At 41.1% G+C, this 26,588-nt stretch overlaps 1 long non-coding RNA gene across 1 annotated transcript in view; it reads right to left on the bottom strand.

Annotated features, from left to right (window-relative positions):
- Positions 1-289: 289 nt before the first annotated feature.
- LOC126958212 (uncharacterized) overlaps positions 290-26,588 on the bottom strand; it is a 52,356-nt gene continuing 26,057 nt past the window's right edge. The window contains exons 3-4 of the long non-coding RNA XR_007727150.1: positions 14,927-15,138; positions 290-1,331 (exon numbers count right to left, since the gene is read on the bottom strand). This is a non-coding gene — a long non-coding RNA (uncharacterized LOC126958212). The remainder of the gene's footprint in view (positions 1,332-14,926; positions 15,139-26,588) is intronic.

Genomic DNA, 26,588 nt, shown 5'->3' with positions numbered 1-26,588 from the left:
TTTTAAAATAAATGTATTGCTCAGTACATCTTTTAACACATTGTTCCAGGCAATAGTTATCATTTTTTTCATTTTTCAAATTTGCAGAGATTTTAAAAGATCTTGGAGCAAGGTAGGTACTGTGAAACAGGCACTTTTATATACTAGTTACAGGGGGTAAATTGATATAATTTGTACAGAAGACAATTTGCCAATATGCCTTTGGGGACATTAAATATGTTGGTATCCTTTGACCCAGTAATTCTATTTCCAGGAATTCATTCCAAGCAAGTAATCCAACATAGGTAGCTCTTTTCCATAAATTGGCTTATTTAAACATTACCTGAAATTATAAAGGAAAAAATATTGGAAATTACAAAATGCCCTTAAACAGATGAATGATTAGCTAACATTTTGTGTATATGTATAAGGTTATGTTAATAAAGAAATTTTAGTGATATAAAGAAAATGCTTATTGATAAAGGTAAAGTCAAAATACAGAAATCAAAATTGTGTGAACAGTGTGAACTCAATTCCATAAAATGTATATGCATAGAATATGAAAAAGAAATCATAGCAAAATATTTATTATTTGTTGTCTCCTGTTCTTAAAGTTATACACAATTTTTCCTTTTCTTCTTACTTTTTTCTGTGTTATAAATATGTAAAATAATTAAAGACATCGTAAGTAATAAAAATAATTTGACCTAAATTTTGTGTGTGTGTGTGTGTGTGTGTGTGTGTATCAATGAAGACATTTTTTTTTGTTTTTATTTATGTTTTCTTTAGGAAAATAAAATATGTCTAGTAAGAAAGATGAGACAAAGAAAGAGTTGGGGTAAGTTCACATTTTTCAAACCAACTTGTGCTTCTAAAATAAAATTCTGCCTCTCCACACACTGGGTTCCTGGAAGCTGACCAAAATCTGCTCAGTAATATTAACTCCACTTAAAAAAAGGAAGAGAACATATTGAACTGCATTCACTTATGGTCTGGGTGCTTGGAAGAAATCAGTTGGTGAGTACCAAAGTGATGACTGCATGTTTCTATTTGCATTTTGAAAATTGACAGATAATTGAAAGGAATCAGCATATGAAATTTCTCCAAGGAAGCCAGCTGAGAAGCCCGAGGAACCCTGCCTACGGAGGCCTCCTGGTGCCTGAAGTCTGGTGGCAGAATGTTCTAGAACTGTATACCTCTTTGGTTATTGTTGAATAGATTCTCTATCTGTGTGCTGGGGACTGAGAATAGCTCCATCTGGTTGTCCAGCCAGTGCAATAACAACACCCCATATTCAAAGCTTCCTTTCCATCATTTTCATCAATTAGGATTTCTGCAAAATCGCTGATACCCTACATGAGAAATAATCAGAAACAGTAATCCATCTTGGTGCCATTTAAATATCCACAGAGATACTTCGTCAGAGAACAGTCTTGGCAGACATTCTTTTAAAATATATGTATTAGTTTTTTAAGTGGAAATAGCAGCAATGCCTTCACCTTATGCAAGTACTCAATAAACATATTTTTAAATAATCATGAAAATTGAACAATATTTTAAAGGTTTCAGACATGCACAAAATATACATGCTGATAGATTTTTTTAAAGTGAAATCCATATAGAAGTGTAAAGAAATAGTGAATACTCCCTAATTTAAAAAAAAATACAATAAAGATATTTGTGGAGGGAAAGAGGAAGGTAGTTAGGAAGAGGGGAAAATTGGGTTAGGGAGCAGAAAGAGAGAGAGAATTACAAGAAATGCTAGTAACAAAAGCATGTACTTTTGGTTGTAGCTGTGTAAGTTTGGAAATAAAATACCAATGTGGAAACATAAACCTGAATTTACCACTTCACTATCCCCCTGGGGTAGGGGTATAGGCACTGAGAAGCAAACAGGATTCATCTGAGAACATCGGTTGCATGTCTCTATACTTCAGTGTTCAAGTCTCCCACAAAATGTATTTATTTAGCAAATGTCACCCAAAACAGCTTGGTAGCAGATGAGGTTTATTTAATGGCAGTAAAACAGGTGAAACATTCCCTACATTTTTCGTCTCTGTTTATGTTTCTATCAGAAAAAAAAAAAAAAAAGTGAGCTAGTTACAGCTCTTTACACACTCACACAGAACCATGGCATATATTTGAGAAATAACACAAATTTTGCTTAGTAACTGGCTTGGAAAATAGAAATCCCTGTATTTTCTCAAAGCAATTTATGATTTTTCTGCCCAGAGGCACAGGATCATCAAATCCAGACTCAACTTCACTTTATTTTTATTTTATTTTATTTTAAATGCTTTCCCTTCAAGATTTGCAGTCTCAATTTGGCATCCGTTTTAAGTTCTTTTAAGTCTTATGTTCTCTTCCTATTTTAGCTTTACTATGCTTTGGAGTGTCCTCTCAGTAAGGAAAAAAAATCCACCCGATCTCTTCCCCAGCCCTTTCATCTGTAACCTTTCTACAAGTAAATGCTAATTGAAAAAGAAAGAACACCACTAATCTTGGAATTTAAATGCATTTAACAAAACCAATCTCACTCTAAATTGTTGTTTCGCCATTCCCTTTTCCCTAACAGATGTCGAGAAACTGCAATTCCTATTAAGAACACTTGACTGTTTACTCAGCACGAGAACTTCAGCCCCAGCCTGCATCAATCTAAATGCGTTTCGAGACGTCAGGCCCCCGAAAAGTGCAGACGGTTAGTCGGTTATTTTTAAATGTAATCTTCACATAAAAGAATCACTGCACTTTCCCTTTCACTTCGTCATCCCTTCTCTTTTTTAACGATGGCATCAAGCAAAGGCGTAGAAGGGAATTTTATGACCGTTCCATTTAAGTTGCTTTCGGCATGAGCTAGTGGATTTGTCATGCGGTGAATTAAATTATTAGTTAAGTTTGTAAATTGATTGGGAAAATAATGTGCCGTCCGATAATCTACAGCCTACATGCTTAACACGAGGGATGGAGTTGTGGTCTCTTGATGGTGTGTGCATGCGTGTGGTGCCGCGGATAGAGAGGTTGAGGCAAAAGGAGTGTTGTGATGGGGTCTCGGGCTTGGCAAGGGCTGGTGGGTGGAGAACGAGAGGAACCTCGTGTCCACATCTGAATCTTGAAAACCCTTGCATTCACTTGGCCTGATCCTCAGAGCATCGTATCATATTTGTCATTTGTTTAAAAGCACTTGTTCAGCAGTTGGCATGTAACATACATATACTGCACACGCAAGCTGCGTGATTTTGCTGTGCTGTGTTTGCACCCGGTTTCTGGGGCCCTTGTCATCTTGCCAACACCAAGCTGCACAATTTGGAAAGATGTATTTTCAGAATTCTCGGCATTTTCACATGTTTTCCCTTTTCAGTTCACTGTCCCTCTTACTCAACTTATTAAGAATGGGAAAAAAAAATGCAGATGAGGAAATAGCATCAACTTAAAACTGGAAAAAACATTCCCTATTTGGAATGAAAGGGAAACATGTGCATGTGTGGGGCCCCTGATGATATGCCAGGCATATCGAGTATACCGAGTATACCGTAGGATCACCTGGAGTCTGCACAGCATCTGGATATCATGACTCTTGCTTGCTCCATTTTATAGATGAGAAAACTGAGGATCTACAAGGTTGATCTGACTTCAGAGCTAATCTGTTAAAGATGCCAGGCCAGCACTGAAGCTTATGCTTCATTAGCCAAACCACACAGACTTTCCTTTCTCATTCCTTTTTAAAAATCTTTGTAAAGAGATATTTGAACTAGCTGGGAGCAGTGGCTCATGCCTGTAATCCCAGCACTTTGGGAGGCCAAGGTAGGTGGATCATTTGAGATCAGGAGTTCGAGACCAGCCTGGCAAACATGGTGAAATTCCATCTCTGCTAAAAATATAAAAATTTGCCAGGTGTGGTGGCACGTGCCTGTAATCCCAGCTACTCGGGAGGCTGAGGCAGGAGATTCGCTTGAGCCTGGGAAGCTGAGGTTGCGGTGAGCCGAGATCACACCACTGCAGCCCAGTCTGGGTGAGAGAGTGAGAGAGTGAGGCCATGTCTCAGACAAAGAAAAAAAAAAGATACTTGAACACATACATTTAGTCTTTGACCACGTGGTAAACTTCTGAAGGATGGATGCTTGTTCTGATTTAACTGTGTCTAGTCCCCAGCACTTGTTCCCTCCTGCTAGCCATATATTTGTGGTCAAATGGTAAATTACAGAATTACTTAGTGCATTCATTGCTAGACTTGCAGTCACACCAGCCTCCTCTGTGTGATTTTCAAGCAGACGTTAATTTTGCTGGCCTGTAATATACAAAAGAAATATCGAGGTTGGGGGTGGTGCATTTGGGACCTAGCCTCCAAGTCTTTTGGTGTGTCTGGTTCAGATTAAGAATCATCTTCTCTCATGTTTTCTAATTGATTTTCATGCCTTTGAGTTTGGCTATGTGTCTGAGCTGGGTCAGAACAGGCCTGAATTTGGAGGCTGGAAGTCCAGGCCGACTGGGGGTTCTGGGCTCTAGAATCCAGGGGCCTCGGTCTGCACTTCACTCTCAAGTAGCTTCAGAAGGATTATCTTGTCTGAGAGTCCGTGTCCTCCTCATGATGGCAAAAAGTAACAGTCCCTCTATCCACCTCCATCTCTCAAGGATACTGCAAAGTGCAGTAGCTTGTCTGGTAAATGTACAGTAAGTTCTACATTTAGTAGAAGTGATAAATTTTGGAATTTATGCAAGGTGCAGTGCCTCAAACTAGCACCACGGGCTTTTCCCTTTTGCTCCTGCCTCTGTCTTATTTTCTGCCTGTCCCCCTGCTGGATTCCCTGCCTCCCTTCTCTTTCTTCCTGCTTGCTGCTCAGTCCTCAGTTCCTATTTTCCACCCCCTGCATCTTCCGTCTTCCTTTCTTAACTCTTTTTCCACTTTCCCCAGGCCTCCATTCCCCATCCCTTATTTGCAAATCCTGCTCTCAGGCTTTGCTTGCTCTTATTAAGGTGGAGCAATAGGCATGGCACTCCTGAGAAGCACAGGAGGAAGCACTTTCTGTTGTCTTGAGGGAGGACAGGCTCCCAGGAATCACAGCTCACCCCAGGGGTGTTTTGATGAGGTGGAACTGGCTTGGGGCAGAATCCAGAGCAGAATGCTAGTTAAGTTTTATGTACTTGAGATGCTTAGACACTTAGAATCCTTCTGCCCTGGCTGAAAGGCTTGGCCCTACATCTCTCTGGAGAGTCAGAAGGAGGAATCCAAGCTTTGGTGGTCTCTCTGGCACAGCATTTGCATATGCTAAGTGTATCAGGCTAGTTTTCTGCTTGTAATCTTCCAGTTTCCGGAGACTAGATCACAAGAGGAGGAGGTGAATGTGGCAAGGGAGAGGAAGGGAGACATTAAGATTTAAAATCTTAAAATAGTTTAGGCCAATTCCTTCCTTTTATGTAGGAAGAAATCAATCTCAGAGAGTTCAAGAGACTTTTGCAGACTCACAGAGCAAAAAAAGAGGAGAAAAATCCAAACCTATGTTTCTTGATGTTTGTTTGTTTGTTTTCTCTGTTCTATACTGATAGAAATGAAAGGGAAAGAGGAAGAAATTAAATCAGGAGATGAGATGGAAGAAGAGAAATCAGAAGATCTAGTCCAATTGTTCTTTCCAAACAATCCATTGGCTAAACCCCACATGCTGGATTTAGAATCAAAGGACCAAGTAATGAGCCATGTGAAATTGAACAAGTCATTTGAATTCTCGTACTTCCGGTTCCCTTATCCACTCAGCAACGCATTAGAGCATTCCTTTGATTCTTCCTTTAAAAGATCCAGATTGAAATTTGATATCGGTTGGATTTGTGCCCCCACCAAATCTCATGTTGAATTGTAATCCCCAGTGTTGGAGGAGGGGCCTGGTGGGAGGTACTTGGATCATGGGGGTGGACTTCCCCCTTGCTGTTGCTGTGACAGTGAATACGTTCTCAGGAGATCTGGTTGTTTAAAACTGTGTAGCCCCTTCCCCCCCTCTTTCTCTTTCTCCTGCTTCAGCCATGTAAAATGTGCCTGCTTCTCCTTCACCTCCCACCATGATTGTAAGTTTCCTGAGGCTTCTCCAGCCACGCTTCCTGTACAGCCTGGGGAACCATGAGCCAATTAAACCTCTTTCTTTATAAATTACCCAGTCTCAGGTATTTCTTTACAACAGTATGAGAATAGCCTAACACAAAATTCAATTAGCACTGAATTTACCTACCTTATCCCCTACAATGTATAAGCCAGGAATAATTCAATACTTCCAGTCAGCTTTTGAGTAATCTTCACTATCTCATTTTACAGAGAGTGAGACTGAACTTGAAGCTTCTTACGTGTATACCTTTTTTTTTTCATTTAGGAGAAGCAAATTGAGTGTAGTGGAAAGAACACAAACTTTAGAATCAGGTGCATTTTTGTTTATTTTTTTTAAACCACTTTCTATGTTTCTCAGCATTATGTAATGACTCTAAACTTCAACTTTCTCAGCTGTCAAAGGAAATAAGGAAGTTGACCCTGAAGAAATAATGGGGGCTAAGTGGGAACATGTACATGGAGGCCCTCGCTAGAGGAGCTGGCTCTCCAGGAGGTGAAAGTGAGAAAAACACACACATCACCTGCTGTACTTCAGTTTGGAGCTTGGTTCTTAAGGTGGGTGAACAGAGTAGATAAAGAAAGATTAAAAAATCTTCCTACATATGTAATTGCATTCTGTTCATTCAGAGAATTAAACTGAGCCCCCACTAGGATTGAGTCATGCTTCGTGGTTTTGAAACTGTCAGAATGCTTGAGAAAACAACAACAAACAACTATTACTGGTGGGTGAAGAAACAAGAAAGTTCTTAATGAGGCAAAAACAATGGCTGCTAGAGCAAGCTCCGGTCCCACAGAGCACTAATGGTTCCCACGCATTCCCGGGCTCCTCCTGTGCAGTGGGCCCCCTGGGCCTCACATGTAAAAGCAAAAAGGAAATAAATAGAACCATGAAATGCATAGTGTATCTATGTAAGCATCTTATCCCTAGCCTCAGAAAAAAAATGAGAAGAATGAATAGGAGGTCGGTTAACTGTAGTAACTTGAAGTCTATGTTCTTAGATAAGGATCCAGGTGGTCCCTGTGTAGAAGATAATAAAGAAATGCATGGTCTACCATTGTATAGGCTTTTGGGAGGATTTGAGAAGGGTGAGAATTACAGGCTCTGCTGCAACCTTGCCAGGCATCTACAAGGTTGCCCGAGAACCCTTGTGCAAAAACTCAACCAGACTTTCCAAAGCCCCTGCAGACACTTCATTGGCATTCAGCTTTGTTTAAAACAAAACAATACAAAAAATAGTTCAAATTTGCTATTACAGCCTTCTTGCCTCCCTTCCCTCACACAAAGCAGCCCTGAGCCCAGCCCCATTGTTGTGAGAGCCTGCCCACCTCTCACTTTGTGCTTCTTTGTCCTGTGTATTCACCTGGCTTGCCTTTCCCATTTCCATATCTGACCCATCCTTCACATTGTGAATGTGTCTTTCACTGGGAGCCCCTCGACTCCTTAGCCCTGGGCTGCCTCCCTGCTGTCTGGGATCCGCAGGGCCTCCTCTGCTGCACTGACTTCTTCTTCTTCTAAATTGCAGTTCCTTCTTCCCTGGGCCACTCTTCCCTGAACAAACCCTGGGTTGGTTCTGATGACACTAGCACACTTCCGCAAGTCTCAGCTCTGTGTGTGCCAAGCAGAGTGTCGGGTACATTCATGAGTGTTCACGCACATGTGAGTGGACATACAGGAGCCACTGCTCTGGAGTGTCTACCAGAGGGGCATTCACTGCAGCTCTGTGCCTTTGAGGCTGGGCTCTGTGCTGGGCTTTCTGCTCTGTGCTTTTGAAACCACGTGGCTTAGGTTGGAATTCTGGCTTGGCCACTTCCTGGATGTGACCTTGAGTGAATTCCTTAAATTCTTGGTACCTCACCTGTTTCCTTGTCTGTCAGGTGGAGAGATTCCTCACCAAAGGAAGGGATTAATGCTGCATATCTCCCTGGGTGTTGTGAGGATTAAAGGAGTTGATACGTATAAAACACAGAACCAGACTCGGGCATTGTTAGTGTTCCATATAGGCCAGCACTTTGGATGTAGAGGACATGGGCAGGGAGGCTTGGAGAGATTTGTCAGTCCAATCACTGCCCATGCAGATCCAGGAACTCACATACAGAGAGGCCCAGAGCCTGTGTCAAGCCAGTTGGGTGACAGGCTCAGACAAGTCTCTGACTCTGTGGACAGTGGACATTATCATGAGTGCCTGTGTGTGTGTGTGTGTGTGTGTGTGTGTGTGAAAGAGAGAGAGAGAGAGAAAGAGAGAGAGAGAGAGAGACATACAGAGAAGTGGGAGGAAGGAGGGTTAGGGAGAGAAGACAACGCCAGCCTGTTTCCAAATCTGAGCAGATTTCTAATTAGGATAACATTCAGCCATTCTTACAAGAAAATATAAGAAAGGGGGAACTCATCTCTGGGCCTGCTTAGAAGTACGCGGTGGCAGAAGGTAATCAAGCTTCCTTGAACCTCTGTAACTGCTTGGCTCAGAATCTGGCATGAGCTATCTTTGTTTCCCTATCTTTTCCTGAAGCCTTTAGCAATCGCTAACAATCCTATTTACCTTGTGTACCAGACAAACACTGTTACCGTCGCCATCTCACTATTTTTATCTAATATTGAAATTTCTCTTCCTAAGAGCAGCCCTGAATATATTATGATATCTGCTGAATAAATGATGTGCGTAATATACTGTGCAGAGATGGTATTTATGAAGCCCAGGTCTAGCTAAAGAGAAGGAATCATTCAGTTCTCATTTGAAAGGAAATTCAATTGGATAAATTTTCAAGAAAGCAAAGTCATGTTTTTTTTTTTTAAACATCTATACAAACTTTTGGATTCAAGGCCAATTTTTTCCTATCCCTCCATGAGAGAGATTGCCCTGCCATTTGTAAAATCGAGGTTGTCTCCCTGTTCCTATGTGAGGCATGTCCCATTAGTACCATCACCATATTAGTAGAATAAATATAATGATATATCAAACACATTTAACAGTGTCTGAGACATTACAAATCACTCTCTCTAAATGTCTCTGAGTTAAAGAGGCTTTAAAGCCCTCCCATTTTGCAGGGGAGGCTGTACAACAATAGGCAGTGCTAGGAAATGAATCGCCGATTTCTCAATGACCCTTCTAGCTCTACGAAGTGTTTTAATATTCATCACACAATTTTCTTTTTTTTTTTTTTTTTTTTTTTTTTTGAGACGGAGTCTCGCTCTGTCGCCCAGGCTGGAGTGCAGTGGCCGGATCTCAGCTCACTGCAAGCTCCGCCTCTCGGGTTTACGCCATTCTCCTGCCTCAGCCTCCCGAGTAGCTGGGACTACAGGCGCCCGCCACCTCACCCGGCTAGTTTTTTGTATTTTTTTAGTAGAGACGGTGTTTCACCGGGTTAGCCAGGATGGTCTCGATCTCCTGACCTCGTGATCTGCCCGTCTCCGCCTCCCAAAGTGCTGGCATTACAGGCTTGGGCCACCGCGCCTGGCCTTGTCTTTCACCTCTTACACTTGGTGTAGAGTCATCAGTGATGGTAGCAGTTATGATATTAATAAAACTATTCTCTGCTTATTACAACAGTTTATAAAGTACCGCTCTCCAGTGATACATTGGGGGACTGAGGCCAGAGGGAAAAAAGTGGGTAATTTATGCAAGTTCCCATGAGGAATGAATGAGGAACCCTGGTTCAGCTCAGGACTTACGCTCCTGACGGCAGGTCCACCGTCTGTCTTTGTGAGTGTGCTGCTGTTGCTGCGGCTGTATTTGTCTTTCCCTTGGGGCTTTGACCCTCATGATTCTGACTTGGGAAGCCAAAATCTGGTCAGCTTTGTTTACACAAAATTGAAAGTCAGAAAGTCAAGCGCATGGTTAAAGAAGTGCTAATCTGGCCAAGTGCAGTGGCTCATGCCTGCAATTCCTGCACTTTGTGAGACTGAGGTGGGTGGATCACCTGAGTTCCTGGCCAACACGGTGAAACCCCATCTGTACTAAAAATACAAAAATTAGCTGGGTGTGGTGGCATGGGCTTATAATCTTCCCAGCTACTTGGGCAGCTGGGGTGGGAGAAACGCTTGAATCCGGGAGGTGGAGGTTGCTGTGAGCCTAGATCACGCCACTGCACTACAGCCTGGATGACAGACTGAGACTTTGTCTCAAAAAAAAAAAAAAAAGAAAAGAAAAAAGAAAAAAAGAAAAAAAAAGAAAAGGAAAGAAAAGAAAAGGTAAAGAAAAGAAAAGAAAAAAGAAAAGAAAAGAAGCACTAATCCTCCTTTCTGAGTTTCCTCATCCTGGGATTTTACCTGTACATTCATTCGATCTGCCCTTAAAGACAAGACAAAAAAAGAAGGCTTGAAACAACAACACTGCAAAACTTTCAGAAATTTTCTAAATAAATGTCTTTCTTTTTCAGATGGGGAAAATTATTTTGCAGGTGAAACTCAGAAAGATGAAGCAGCTTTCCAGAACCACAAAGTGAACCAAGAGCAACATGAAGACGAAGACTCAGGTCTCTTTATTCTTCTCAAAGTAATCTTTCCATTGTGTCAGAAGGCTGCTGCTTGGCTATCTTCAGACCATTAGGACAAAGTAACTCACCAATCAGGGGTTTACTGCCTTACCTGCCAGATCTATTAGCCTTCCCAGACCTCAATCCTACCCCCTATAAGATGGTTAGCAAAGTGGCTTCAAGAGTCTTTCTTTTTTTAGCATCTCAGGGCCCGATAACAAAAACATGCTCAGAGTTGCATTCCCCAAAGCAAGAGCCCTCTGGGCAGGCACAGGGGCTGGGTGCAAAGGAAGGTGAAAGAAGTTTGGAAAAATTCTGCTTTCAATAGTTTCTTTGCAGCAGATTTGGAAGGATCATGTGCACTATGTGAATACCCTAGAGGGAAAAGGTATGAAGTATTTCCCAACTTATTTGTATAGAGACTTTTTTTTTTTTTTTTTTTGCAAAGAATATCTTGCAGTACTAATGATCTGTGGATAATACTTCAAGTAAGGATGCTTTAGATCACCGGTCAACAAATTATGGTCCACAGATCAAATATGTCTTGCAAATAAAGTTTTATCACTACACAGACACACTTGGAATGCAGAGACTAAGTGGCCCACAGAGTCAATACCATTTACTATCTGGTTCTTTACAAAATAAGTGGGTATCCCCTTTAGAGAATAGGACAATGGGCTCCTTTTACTTTTTATTATAACTTAGAGCCTCAGCATTAGTTACCATAAATGTTGGAGCCAGAACATTTTCCCTCCTTCCTAACAGTAGATTGGAGTCTATCCACTGAGATGGTTGTTATGGACGCATGTTTAGAGTTTTCACTTACAGTCTATCCAAGCATCCATTTACAGATGATATGGTTTGGCTATGTCCCCACCCAAATCTCATCCTGAATTGTAGCTCCCAGAATTCCCACGTTTTGTGGGAGGGACCCAGTGGGAGGTAATTGAATCATGGGGACGGGTCTTTCCCATGCTGTTCTTGTGATAGTGAATTAGTCTCATAAGATCTGATGGTTTCATAAGGAGAGTTCCCCTACACACTCTCTTTCTCTTCATCTGCTGCCATCCATGTAAGATGTGACTTGCTTCTCCTTGCTTTCCACCATGATTGTGAGGCCTCCCCAGCCATGTGGAAGTGTGAGTCCATTAAACCTCTTTTATTCATAAACTAGTCTCAGGTATGTCTTTATTAGCAGTGTGAGAGCAGACTAATACAACAGGTAAGTTAAATAAGACTCGCTTGCCAATGTGACAACCTTGAGATCATATAGATGGCCCAATTCCAGGGCTAGGGTGGTTACAGCCACTACATAATGGCCTTGTCCACTTGGTGCAGAGTGGGAGAAACTGGGATGGAAAGGCCACTTCTCTATTGCAAACCGCATCCGGATTGGAGACCCATTCTAAATTTCCCAGTGAAGAGGAATTGCAATTGAGCTTCTGCCTGTGTCATTCCAGGGCACGCTAACATTTGTTATAGGTTTACATTTAACCTTAAATTTGTAGTTTTTTTTTTTCTTTTGTTGCAGATTGGTTTTCAGCGAACTGAATACTAAAAAGATATTATAGACAGAAACAACCCGTCTGGCTGATTGTTTCTTCCCAAAATGGATGTGATGATGAGCAAACGCTTTCATTTACATAAACAATCAGTTGAAAGGCCCTCACCGAATGTGAGCATTCATATTTGATGACATCCTGATTATAACCATAAATAACAATATTTTCATTGTTGGGTAATAAACATCATTACCCAGTGTGTTTTAGGTGAGTGGGCACTTAACGGGGTAAGAAGGAGATGATCAGGAAGATTAAGGTGAGAGCTCAGTAAGATGAGAAGAGATAACCTTGCAAATTTAAGGTGTGCAATAAACATCTTTGCCAAGGGCCTGTTTGTCAATACAATTAGGTTTTTTGACTCATACCAGATAACTTGTGCAAATAAAATGTATCACAGCAGAAAAATCTTTTAATCACCCTACAAGCCTGTGTCAAGGGACAAAATGTGCCAGGTTCTGCCCTTGGTGAGCTCATGGTCTGGTGAGATGACCAGAGCGCTCATAGACAAGCCATGACAGTGCTGTGTGAAAAAAGTGTCAGAACAAAGAAAACAAGTTTTGTGGGTCTTTTTCTGTGCAGACATTCTACGATTCTGTGATTCTGATTTCATTGTTTTGTTCTTTTGCTTTGTTTTGTCTTTGATTGCTTATTTGTAAATTTCCATTTCTGTAGTTTTAAAATCCTGTATTCATGTAGGATATACCTCCATAAAGCTCATTAACCTTCAGCACACAGGATGATGAATTTTTGTATATAAGCACACTTATGTGACCACCACCTAGATCAAGACACAGCATATTCAGTACCCCAAATGTGGACACTTTATTTTTAAAGTGAATTGTTTTAAACCCCAAAGCAGTGTACCTTATAAATAAACAAAGGAAAATAAAATTACGGAAACCAAAGGAAAATAAATTCTAAAAAGATTATGAGCCAGGTGTGGTGGCACACACCTATAGTCCCAGCTACTCAGGAGGCTGACACAGGAGGATCCTTGATCCCAGGAGTTTGAGGCTGCAAGGAGCTATGATCACTCTGTTGCATTCCAGCCTGGGTGACAGGGTGACACCCTGTGTCAAAATAAAATAAAATAATAAGATGATGAAAGAGGCAGTGGTCATGAGCATAGGTGTTAGCACAGGGACAAATTCAAAACCTGGAGCTGGCATCCACAACCTGTGAGTCCCCAGGAAATGCATCTCATCTCTTTGAGACTCAGTTTCCTCAACTGCAAATCACCAATGACAATACCAAATTGGGAGGGTAACAACCGTGAGGTTGATAGGGAGGATTGTGCAGGTGACTGTAGTAGCCCAGGTAGAAGCCTTCCAGGATGTGGCCCACAATGAGAGGTCAGGAAATATTTGCTAGTCCTATGATGAGAAGACAGCAACAATGCAGAGATTCCACTTTGCAGCAGGTCAATAGTTTGTATGGCCTCAAGTTATGGATTTACTTGTTCAAAGGAAATGCCATTCATAAGGGAAGAAGAACATGTCATTGATGGGTGGTCATTCATTGTGGAGTCCAGGGTAACTGTTTTCCAAATTAAAAAGAAAAGTGATTACATTGAGACTAAGAAATCTGGGGTTCATCTGTCTTTACATTTTTGTACCATGATTTTCTCAGTGCTCCTTGTCACCCGGGTCTTTGTTATTTTCTGGAAACAGTGGACCTTGACCTCAACCGTTTGACAAGAGAACGTGAGATTTTAATTAGTTTTTATGCAAGGATAAGTGCTTCTGGATTTTCTCTTTGTCACTTTGGATCCCATAATGAATACTCCCCATGTGATGGTTAATCTTATGTGTCAACTTGGATGGGTCAAGGTGCCCAGATATTTGGTCAAACATTCTGATATTTCTGTGAGGGTGTTTTTGGAGGAGATGAACATTTAAATTGGTGGACTTTGATTAAGCAGACTGCCTTCTCCAGTGTAGGTTGACCTCATACAATCAGTTGAAGGCCTGAAGAGAACAAACAATGACCTACTCTGAGTAAGAAGAAATTCTATGTAATACCCGAAATAAGCCTGTAGTATGGAACTATGCATCTGCTCATCTCTGAGTCCCCAGCCTAACAGCCCACCCTGCACATTTTGGACTGATCAAACCTTCACAATCACACCAGCCAATTCCTTCAAACAAATCTCTATATGTGCATACACAACCTACTTGTTCAGTTTCTCTGGAGAACCCTGGCCCATATATCCCACAGAAAGAAGGAGAGTCCAATTTCAGTGGGGTTCGTGATGCCAGGTACTCAGCAATCTCTTTAAGAGAAAATAACAGTCTCTAAAGTCCTGGAAGCCTGCACTGGAACTCTGGCATGTGCACTTCCTAATGCTTTGACAATGGTATGGTTTGGCTCTGTGTCCCCACCCAAATCTCATTTCAAATTGTAATCCCCACATGTCAAGGGAGGGTGAGGGTGATTGGATCAGGGGGGTGGTTTTCCCCAAGCTGTTGTTGTGATAGTGAGTGAATTCTCATGAGATCTGATGGTTTTCTAAGTGTTGGCAGTTTCTCCTTCACTATCTCTTTTTCCTGCTGCCTTGTGAAGAAGAAGGTACTTGCTTCTCCTTCACTTCTGCCATGATTGTAAGTTTTCTGAGTCCTCCCGGGCCATGTGAAACTGTGAGTCAATTAAACCTCCTTTCTTTATAAAATACCCAATCTCGGGTATTTCTTTATAGCAGTGTGAAAATTGACTAATACAGACAGCATGAGTGTCTAAGCCTCTCTGAGCCTTGCTTTTCTCATTGTTATGGGGACGTAGTGGAATCTGTGCCCCAGGCTACTTGGGAGAGTTAAATGATGTGTTATATTACCTCCTGGTCCATGGTAAACACTTCCCAAATGTTGACTTCTCCGTCTTCATTCTGAAAGCAGACCACTGGGAGAAAAGCTCTGTGGTTTTTTTTTTCTCTTTTGCAAACTCCAGTACATTCTCTCTGACAAATCAGGACCACAAAGAGAGAGTTGATGGGAGAGATGAATGAAGCCCCAGTTCTTGCCTCTTCTTTTAATTCAAGTTTTATCTCTATGGATAAGCATCATCAGACATTGGTCAAATATTTATGTTTAGAAAGGAATTATTGTTCAGAGAAAGAAAATTACATAAAAGGAAAGAAGTAGTTACAAAATAAGTTCTTTGGTTCTGTGTATCTTTTTATTTTGTACACTAATTTCTGGATATGTCTGTTAATCAGCATTTAGCTGTTTTAAAACTGGTACAATTATTTTGTCAAAGGTCATAAGTGTTTTTGTGTAATTGTTTTTTAAATTAATCTTTGAAAATAAAGTTAATTTATAGTTTATTAACTTAGATTACTAGAAATCGCTCCCATGGGCTTTTCAACTGCAACAAGACCTCAAAAAAGTGTTTTTAAGACTAATCTGTAAGACTTAACAACATTAATAGCTATCATTGAACCAACAGGAGGAAAAAATAGACTGTCTATTCTCTCCCTCTGCATTCAGAACCAAGGTTTTGTATTTTCCCCATAAACAGCCAGAATCTGATTTTTCTGTTCTTTTTTCCTGCAAAACAAATGGCTATTTTTCATGATGATGATAATTACATAGCACCTAAGGGCTTAAAAGCACATTCACTCTCAGGCTGTCTATGAACACGCTCTTAGCTCACTCCCGAGAAGAAAGGAGTTTTATTGACAAACTGTTTTTCAGTTGAATGAATTGAAGCTCAGGGAGGTGGGCTGGTTTAATCAAGCTCAGGTGGCTACAAGTGGTTGAGGCGGGTCTGAAAACTGAGGAAGGAGTCAAGCCTGTGCACTTTTCTGTGATAAAAAGATGGTGTCTAAATTATACATATTGAAAAACCAAATTGAAGACTAGCCCTGTCCCATTACCTAGGTCCCCTCTCTTTGCAGTCCCCCCCATCTCTAAGGCCCCAGGCAGGTATGCCCAGATTTTGAGAACTGACTAGGTCATTCTAAGCCTCAGTCCAAAGTGACCAGTTGAGTGTTTCCAAAGGGCCACGGTGCAAGAAAGCCGAGTGGGCGTCTCCTGTTTGAAATTCAGGTCCTTCCCTTGACATGCATTAACCATGTGATCTTGTCCAAATTGCTACTTCTTTTTGACCCTAATTTTCCCATCTATACAATCTTTCTAATGTGATCTTATCCACCTAGCAGCATAATTTTAAGTATTAAATAAAACAATGTGTGCAAGTGTATGAGGATCAGATTTAAGCATATAATAGATGCTTAATACGTGCTATCCCAATTTCTCCCTTCTCTGGAATGAGTTCACTTTGCTTAGACACATTGACATTGATAGGCATATATGGAAAATGTGAGGTGTAGTGAAGCAGAGGTTGCAGGAGGTCACCAAACCTGACTCTCCTTCTTCCTGAGAACATGGCAGACCACATTAACTGGCCTCCTTTGCAGTTAGGCATTGTTGTGTGTCTCTGAACATGATGAAGAAAATGATGGTGAATTTAAAAGGATGGTTCTTTTTCTTCAGAAACACATTTAGAATGAACTTAAGTAAGCCATAAACTTCAGATCTGGCCAATCATTGATAGTTGGGGGTTTATCTGTTATAGTGGCTAGTGTTACCTTATCCAGTACCTACCCATGCAACATGGTCCATTCGCTTAGAAGTAGCTCACACACCTAGATGCACAGCAGCATGTGCACACACGCAGGCACACACATACACACACACACCAGAAAATTAACATTTTGTGGACACAGTGAATGTTTTATGGAATTTTAAAAATTCTTGATAGTATCAAGAATTAAAAAATTTATACTTGGAGAGACTTTCAGAGGTCAATTGAGAATTTCCCTTTTATAGCTGTCTTGCAGGTGACCACCCACTGCTTGAACCTCTCCCCTGATATGGTGCCCACTGTCTCCCATGAAAATTCCTGGCCAAGACAGCTCTAAGTGTTACAATGTGGGCTTCATGTCAAGATCAGAGCTGCCTTCTCTAATGCCTAGCCATTCACCAGGGCTCCACCCTCTGAGAACCAAGAGCCTGCTTGTTTTCCTATAGAAAATCCCCTTAAATAATTGAAAATATAGCCAGTTCCTCCATAACCTTTGCTTTGAAAGTGCACGTTTGTTTAGTGTGATTGATGTTGTAAGGAACAATGTGACATTACAAAACTATGCCTAGCTAGATGGAGCCACATAGAAATGTGAGACAACTTATCTCCCCATTTCAGGTCACCCTTCCTCCATCACTTCACAGTAACTCACAAGCCTCCCCACTTCCCAGGCCCACTTCCACAAGCAAGCTTCAGGCCTTTCTCAAAGAAAGTGTTGTATTTATTGTAGCATGCATATATTTATTAACTACTTAACAGGTGCAAAAGGGCAGTATCTCTTCTATTAGGTCATATAGTTTTAAAAATGTGTCCCTGATGAAGTGTTTGAATATTGTGCCCCAGCCTAATTTCCTCTCTAATCCCTGGGATTGTGAGTGATTTTTAGGAACACAGATGTCACAGTATGGCAGAACTGACTGTAGAACCTGCCTCTTCCTTTGGCTTGTTGATGAGATAGGGGAGTATTTGTCATTAAGGTACATCTTCACATTCTCTCAATAGAAAAGAACCTTGCATCAGGCTTGGCCTGGTGCTGGAAACTCAATGATGAGTAAACACAAGTAGTTCTTGTGTTTCCAGAGCTTACAGATTACAGTCTTCCCAACCTCTCAATTCTCCTAGGAAGAAGAACAAATAGACAAACAAAGGAGGATGACAATGAAATGGTGTAATTTCTGGCTCAGCTAATCCATCCATTGAAAACAGAAAAAGGAGTGAATTCATGTTGGTGGGTCACTTGTACCAGTGCCTATGCCAGGTACTTATATAACCATTAAGTCCATTCAGCCCAGCTACAAGCCCTGGGGTGAGCTTTATATCTTCCATTTTGGAAGTGAGATACTGGGGACTTTTAGCATCTTCTCAAGACGTGACTAGGGCTCAAATCCCATTGAGCTCTGACACTAATTCTTGTGTATTTTCAAATATGCCATGATTTTCCCCAGCATGCTTTCTGCTTTATCCAATGTCCAATTAAGGACCAAATATGTTTTTGATGATGATGATTCTTTGCATGGTGTTCACATATTAGCCAGGAAAGTGGGAGCTGGAACTACCAAATAAAAGTAGGCAGGATTTGCCTGACCATGGAGGGCAAAAGACAAAAACAAGTATGTAGATTATTAACAGATATTATTTGAAGTCAAGCCCAATTCAGAACTAATAAAGTCTGCATAATCCATGCAATCATAAAATGAAATATTTTGTAAAATTGCATCACATATGGAAGTGACGACCTATCATCTAGTGTCTATGAAGTGCAAGGGTGATTTCAAAGCTGTATTTCAAGGAGTCTTTGAGAGATCATTTGGGGCCAGAAATGGCCAATATAGTGGAGTTGTGGCCATTTGGTGCCAGCATGGAAACTATGAGCTGGAACTGCAGCCAGGAATGCAGTAAAAGGAGACTATGCATCCTGTTTCTACGACTTATATTCATCACCGCAGACAACCAGGTAATTCAATTATCTTTGGCCTTGCAAATCTGTGTCATGTGGTTTATGTGCCTTTCTCTATCAGTCCCTGCTGTTCCGTCAGACCTGAGGCTGATGGCCCTGGGCTGGATGGAGGAGGGAGAGCACTGGTGTGCACATGGACAGGAGGCTAAGAAGAGGAATCTGTGTTATTTACTCTGAAAGTCATGACAATGATCTCATGGTCCAGAACGCATTGTTCCTTGGAGCCCCCAGTAAGAATAACATAATTCACTTTTATAGCATCACATTTTATACAAACACTTTTGTTGGTGAAGAAAGATGTCTCATCTGACATGATTGCAGGGGAAATCTCTTTGTGTTCTTTCTCTCCCTTGCCCCTAATATTCTTGTGCCCATCTATAAGCACACATAAAATGTGTGGCATGCAAGATGGTAATGAGATGGCAGACTTTTTCTAACATCAGAATTTCAATAAGGATGAAATTTGCCTCCAAAAGAGGACAGTGATCTTTTCACAAACACTGTCCTTTGTCCTGAGGCACAGAAAATCCCCAAATCCCTAAAATATTTCATCTGAAGATAAGATAATTTTGCTCTAGCTTAGGCTGAAAAAGAAAGAAGGGGGAAAAGTCATCTATCAGATGCAGCCAGAAAAGTCCTGTTGCTTAGGGAGAAAGTAAATTAAAGGCTCCTATCTTATCTGTATTTCAATTAAAATCTTATTTTTGGTCCCTGGCAGTGCAACCCGTTGAAGTCTTTCCAAGTAAAAAAAAAAAAAATGCCATTTCAGTAGGTGGACGTTAAAGAAATCTTTAATGGATATGTTCTACATGTGATATGGGCTACTTTTCATGTAGGGAAGAAATGACATGAACAATATTTTGAAAGAGATATGAAATTTACAAAAGTCGGAAGGGCAATGGATGTATTACCCTGGTGAATTCTTTCTCACAGGGTCTTTTTATTCATTGAACCCCATTTGAATATCTGCTAACCCACCCCCAATAGGTAAGAAATTATAGCTAAAGGGGTTGGGGGAGGAGATCCAGGAAAGGGAGTTAGGAACTGTCTGAATATCTCGTTATCAAAATCCTTTTGAGGCACTGAGTTCAGGACTGGGTTTATCTCAACAAAGCAGGCAAAAAGAAAGAAGCCCGTATTCAGATTAGAGACTGCTACCCATGTGAATAACTCTTATTGAAACAGCTTAGTAGAACCCAATGAATAAGACCTAGTGCTTCATGCCAAATCATAGACTAAATGAGGCATCAAGTAATAAATAGAACAATCAACCGATCGATCAATACAATTAAATGCAAAGAATATATATAAACTAGGTTCCAAAGTAAAAATAAGGCAATTGTAAAAAGTGAGTTTTATGTCAGTCATCAAGGAAACACTAATGAGGAATTTGTATGGTCACAGTATTGTGCTGTATAATCCTTAGGGGGTAAGGATGGAGACGGGATAAACAAGTGATATGGCTTGGCTCTGTGTTCCCACCCAAATCTCATCTTGAATTGTAATTCCCACATGTCTAGGGAGGGACCTAGTGGGCGGTGATTGGATCATGGGAGTGGATTTCCCCCTTGTTGTTCTTGTGATAGTGAGTGAGTTCTCATAAGATCTTGTGGTTGATAAATGTCTTGTGCATCGCCTGCCCTCATTCTCTCCTCTGCCACCATGTAAGACGTGCCTTGCTTCCCCTTCCACTTCTGCCATGATTGTAAGTTTCCTGAGGTCTCCCAAGCCTTGTGGAACTGCGAGTCAATTAAGCCTCTTTTCTTTATAAATTACCCAGTTTCAGGTATTTCTTTATAGCAGTATGAAAATGAACTAATATAAAGAGTATGTTCCAGAGTGAAGGGAGGAGGTGTAGGTTCTATGGCTAGCTTTGCTACTAATGACCAAGACAAAGGTCAGTAAACTTTCTCTGTGAAGGACTAGATAGTAAATAGTTGAGGCTTTGCAGACCATACGGTGCCTGTTGCAACTACTCAAGTCTGCTACTGTAGTGTGAAAGCCATCATGGACAATATGTAAATGAATGGACATGACTGCATTCCAATAAATTTTTCTTTGTGGACATTGAGATTTGGATTTTTTACATGTTGGAAAATATTATTTGTTTTTCCCAATCATTAAAACATATAAAAACCACTCTTAACTCACAGATGATACAAAGAGAGACAGTGGCCAGATTTAGCTTCTTGGTGATAGATGAGCCAAGCACTGATGATAAGCACAAGATGATACCTCAATACCACCATAAGGTGGCCAGGTTCACTAATGAAGAACTGATTTAGATAGTTCAAGATGTGAATTGTGAGAGCACCTTAAATATTGGAGTTCCAAGAGAAAGCATCAGCAGGACTACTGTTGGGACAATTAGGCTGCATGGGGGAAGAGAGAGGCTGTGGCCCATTTGTTAGCTAGAAACATTATCAGAGGGAGTGATGGGCTAACAATAATAATGTAGTATGTTGCCTTACTGAGCCAAATTACTGAGCACTTACCCCAAGCCAGGCACTGTTCTACACACCCTTCCAATTCTTTAAGCTTTACATCAATGGAAAGAGATAGGTGTTTTTACTACCACCACACTGCAAATGGGGAAACTGAGGCCAGAGGAGTAAACTAACTTGCCAGAGGGCACAGAGCTGATAAGTGATAGATCCAGAAAACACAAGAGCTGGGAATTTGGAAAATGCCATGTAGAAGTACAGACCTGGGATTCAGGGGTCAAATAGTCTGAGCTCCCATTGGGCCTTCACCCCTTGCCAGCTCCAGGAACCAGTTTCCTAAACTCTGAGCCTCACGTTTCTCCTCTGTGAGACAAAACGATCATTGAATCTACTTTCTAACGTGAGATTGAGACATAATTAAACTTATGGCTCATAACTAGTGACCAATAAACGTTAGCTAATACTACCATTAACTATAAATTGTCCTAAGTCTTTTCAAACCCATTTGAATGTGGAGCTTTTAAAATAGTATATTCTTTGCTTTGAAATTCCCTCAGTCTGACTTTGATTCCTCTGAATCTGTTCTTTGTATCAGGATTTGGCAAATGAGGCCATGGTCACTCCATTTATAAATTCATAAATATTACGATATTGTAAACAGCAGGGAAAAGTCCTGAGGATGTGTTTAGACAGCCCCTGGAAAAGCCCCAGGAGTGCGCATATCGTCGCAGACTCTATTGGGTCTGGAAACATAAGCAACAACAGCACTGCTTATTGAATGCAGACTCCATGGGCTCCAAGGGACCTGGAGGCGAATTTCACCTGACCCCTGCTTTCCAGGAGGGCGACATGCAAATCACTCCCACCAGCATTCTGGGTGCATGCGCAACCAGTCCCTCAGGTGTCTCATCCTGAGGAAGACCCATATGATCCACTCAGCAGACTCCGTCTTGTTTTATGAACATCCCTAATTATTTTAGACAATGGGATTCTCAAGTTTTGAGGATTTTCTTTTTCTTTCCAGTAGTTCTTGATTTTAAAATCAAGATCAGATCCTACCATCGCATATTCCAAGTGCTCCCATCCTAATAATTTCTGGAGACTTTGTGTTCTTTAGAACAAGTTCAAATCTAAAATAGTATTTTTTTCCCCCCTGACATTCAGGATCTTTCAAACTCTCATTCTTCTATTTATACAACAGAAATTTATCAGTTTTTATTTCTATCTTTCAATAATTTTACAAAGCACAGAATCTAGCATCTCCGAAATTGGGATGTACCTTAAAATCAATGACATACTTCCAGGACACATTCTCAACACTGTATGCCAAGGAGCACTGATGACACAGTGGACACAGCCTGCATGCATATGTACATCAGAGGACCTGTATTGCAACTTGCAGATTCTCGGAGATAATGGTAACCTGGACATAATGGTAACCAAGATTTAAGGGCACAGCTTGTTTTTTTAATCCCTGGACTCAAACAGTTGTGGGAAGTGGTGAACCAATTGGGTTTATCAACATTCCCAAATAGGAGTCAAAAATAGGCCAGCTGTCCATAATTGCAAAGACAACTTAATTGTCTGGCATCAATAACCTTTGTTCTTTTATGGATTCTTTTAAGCAACACTGCATCATCATCATTCTTGATGGCAGAAGAACAAACACTCTGGAACAAACACAGACTCCAACTGGAAAAGCGACTCAAGAAAGTTGCAACCTGTGAACAAGTTTTAAAACTATTGAGACCATACCTCCCTTTTTATCACAAGAATTATATATCATGAAAATCTACATCTACTTAAATCTAAAGGATTTCTTTTGTAAGTGTGAAATACAATTTCTAAGTAATAAGAAAGAATTGTGCTGTGGTTTTATTATCAATGTTCTTTTTTTCCTACTTTTTTATTGGTGGTACTTAAGATATTGTTTCATCTTACAATTGATGATATCTTAGATTCGATAAAATATGGTTGTGTGCTAATCACAGACGATACTGGGATCAGAGACACCAAATAACAGAGATAGTCCTTGCTGTAAGGACTCAGAATCTGCTAAAATGATATCAACTCCCAGGCCCTATAGATATGATTTCCTCGGACTATGCCTTCTCAATGCTATCGATGCACATTTACTTATCCTTCAAGGCCCAGGTTAAATAACATCTCCAAAGAGATATTTTCCCAGATAGTGCATCAGCTCTCATTCTCTGCAGAAATAGCAACTTCTTCCTTGGCACCTCTATAATGTTTTTATTATAGTTGTGGGCACTGGAGCCAGGCACCTTGGTTTAAATCCTGGCACATCCTTTTGCTACTTCTGTGGCCTTAGGCATGATAATTAGGTACACTGAGCCACATCAATATTGTGGATCTATATCTGATTCTCATCTCGGATAGCGATTTTGAGGATTAAATACATTAATATGGGTAAGGCATTTAAAAGAGTATCTAGCATAAAGTAAGCAGATTTGACCATTCTCATGCCACGTGTCAGCCTTGATCCCACTGTAATTTGGTTCGTTGTGATGTGGGTCTATGTGTAAGCTCCTGGAGGCTGAAATGATGCCTGCTGTCAGCTTCATTTCTTTCTCTGCAGAGAGTACAGCATTTGGCTCAGAGGACAGAGTCGTTTATTAAGCCCATCCACAAACCTTTGTTAAACACCTAGTATACATTAGCCATTGTTCTAAGCTCTAATAATAAAGCTCTTAAAAATATCTGTGGAATGAATGAGCTAATAATTATTCACTTTATAAATAGTGGTGTGATAGCCAGAAAACAGACCAAGCACTTGGGATGCATGAACTCTTCATGTGATCTCTGTTATGTTTTATGTATTTTGCACAATGTTTATTTGTTTAAACTAACAAATACTTTCCTAAAATTACAACCACCACACCTGATAGCATGGTATTCTAGCCTGCTTTCTGGTTCAACTTAATTCTCCTAAGGGGCTATCTCTGTCTCATGAGGCATCATGCCTCTTCGTAATGTTAAAAGTCTCCACATGCAGTTTGCGGGATTTAGATTCCAAGTGTTTCAGCCTCAGCTGTTCACCTACTCTCCCTCTGCTCTCCAAGTTGTCTCAGCTATGAACCTTGTCTCCAGCCTGTACTCTTTCTCAATACTTCCAAGCTGACATAGACTCAATTTCTTTTTTGGTTGTGTTTTTGTTTCTCTATCTCAGCCCTTCTTCCTTGCTATAAACAAAATGTTTGTGTTCCTGCAAGTTCATATGTTGAAATCCTAGCCCCCAGTGTGAGGATATTTGGAGGGGGGCCTTTGGGAGGAGATTAAGTCATGAGGGCAGAGTCTTCAAGAATGAGATTATCAAAGGGACCCCAGAGAGCTTGTTTGCCCATTTTGCCATGTGAGGATACAGTGAGAAGACAGCCATCTATGAACCAGGAAACAGGCCCCCACCAGACACTGTAAGTGCCAGTACTTTGATCTTGAACTTCTCAGGGTGCAGAACTGTGAGGAATAGGTTGCTGTCAGTTATAGACCTCCCAGTCTATGGTATTCTGTTACAGCAGCCTGAATGGCCTAAGACAATCCCAAGCATAACTTTTAAGATAACATTTGCCTTCCCTCATAGGCAACTTCCCCACTTTCTCCTCACCTGACAGCAGCTACAGAAAGGTGATGTGTAGCTGCAGGTGCTGCTCACCTAATATTTCCTTGTCTCCAACTTCTGGGCACAGGGTAAGTCTGTTTCAGGAACTCTGCAACAGCTTGGGCCAATGTGTTGTGAACTAAGGAAATATGGCTCACTTCCAGGTAAAGCATTTGTGTGCATGTGAAGACCCTTCAGTTCTCCGTAGCCTTCTGACCTGGTGATAAGAATAGTCATCGGGCTGAGTTTTGGAGTGAGAAGTCAAGGAATAGAACCCTGTTGGCCTCATGATGGACTTGGGGCATGAGAAAGGGATAATGATCAGATGCTATTAGTGATGAATACCTGGGAGTTTCCTAATACCGCTGTAGAGTGGATACAATTGTCCAGACTGCTAAGGGCAGACAACATTTTCTACATCCTTAAGCTCTCTTTCCTTTTGGCTCATTAACTGCTCACGTACTGTGGATGAAATCCACATGACATTTTTGGTAAGACCTCAGCCAAACATTTTCAGGTCTCTCTAGTGTATCCTATGGAAGATGGACTGTGTTGCCAAGTTGTATGCTGATGAACCAGTTCAGCATTTATCACAATTGAAAAGTAGCAGAACACTGTCTAATAGAACTTCTACTGCTTAGTGAACAGGGCTGGAATTAGGTAATGGTGGCAGACATATTATAAGCAAATGTGCTTGATGCAGGGTTCACTTAGATTCATTTATGGTGTGGAGTCATTTCCAAATGCCAGTCTCCACTCTGTGTGCAGTACCAGCATCTAATATTTCTAAACATATTTTGGCTCAGTGACACTTTAATGGTATACAATAATACTCAGCTTCCCTCTTAGAAAAATGGATACTCTCATTTCTCTAAACATTGGGCCTTTACCTTTAACCATTTCCATTTAAATGCAAATTTCAATCATGTCCACCTTTCTGTGTTCCAACATGAGCATACAGAAGTGATAGCAGCTTGAATCCAAATTTCAAGAGGCTGGGAGCTGCTTCCTATGGGGGTACTATACAAGTTTAAATGGTTAGTTTTTGTGTAGCTTCATGTTGCTGAGATTAGTCTCTAAGGGAATATTTTGCCTTTATTGGGAGGAGTGGCTAAGTCAGAAGAAGGAAGGACGGCTTTCAGAGCAGTGGACAGACACAGGGATGGACGGCCCAGAAGTGATTAACACCTTAATGGATCCTGGCTTATATTCTTAGACATGGACCCCCAAAGATAGAATTCAGGACTCAGGGGACCCTAAAGGGCTTTGATGTACAATGACTGCATTGAGTTTTCCTTCCTGAGGGTGGTCTTAGTTTCTCAGCATATAACCTCAGTCATTGTCATCAAGTCCTGAGTTAACGAGTCCATGCTCCCTGGCCTGATCGATCCTACCTTATCTATAGACAGGATTCTGGGGTCCAGGTCAGGTTAGACCAGGAGAGCAGCCTTGCTAGCAGTAGGGGAAGGAGGGGTCTGCACAACCTTGGAAGGCACTGGATGGGAAGGGGTTTATTGGGCTAAGTCCTTAGGAGGTCAAAGGTGGGGAGTGACAGGCCTTCAGGGTACCACCCAGTGAGAGAGCCAGGACCCAGTGATGAGGGCTTCTGGACTTCAGAAGCTTCTAGAAGTTTGTCTTTTCGAGGAAAGAACACGGGTTCAGGATTCAGACTGCCTGGGTTCAAATCAGGCAATTTCATTTCCCAGATGTGGGACGATGAACAAGGCTGTTTACTTGGGTCTGAGTTTTTGCAAACACAGAGCCAAAAACCAGTAGTTACACTCATGGAGCCATACCAAGGACAAATATGCTAATGACTCAGGTACATAGCTTAGAACAGTGCTTGCTGCCCTGCAAGTGTGCAGGGAAAGTTGAGTAGGATCCAGTGCAG

The sequence above is a fragment of the Macaca thibetana genome, chromosome 7 (assembly GCF_024542745.1).
Source record: "Macaca thibetana thibetana isolate TM-01 chromosome 7, ASM2454274v1, whole genome shotgun sequence".
NCBI lineage: Eukaryota > Metazoa > Chordata > Mammalia > Primates > Cercopithecidae > Macaca > Macaca thibetana.
Note: the sequence above shows the minus strand (reverse complement) of the source record. Positions and strands in the feature narration are given on the sequence as shown.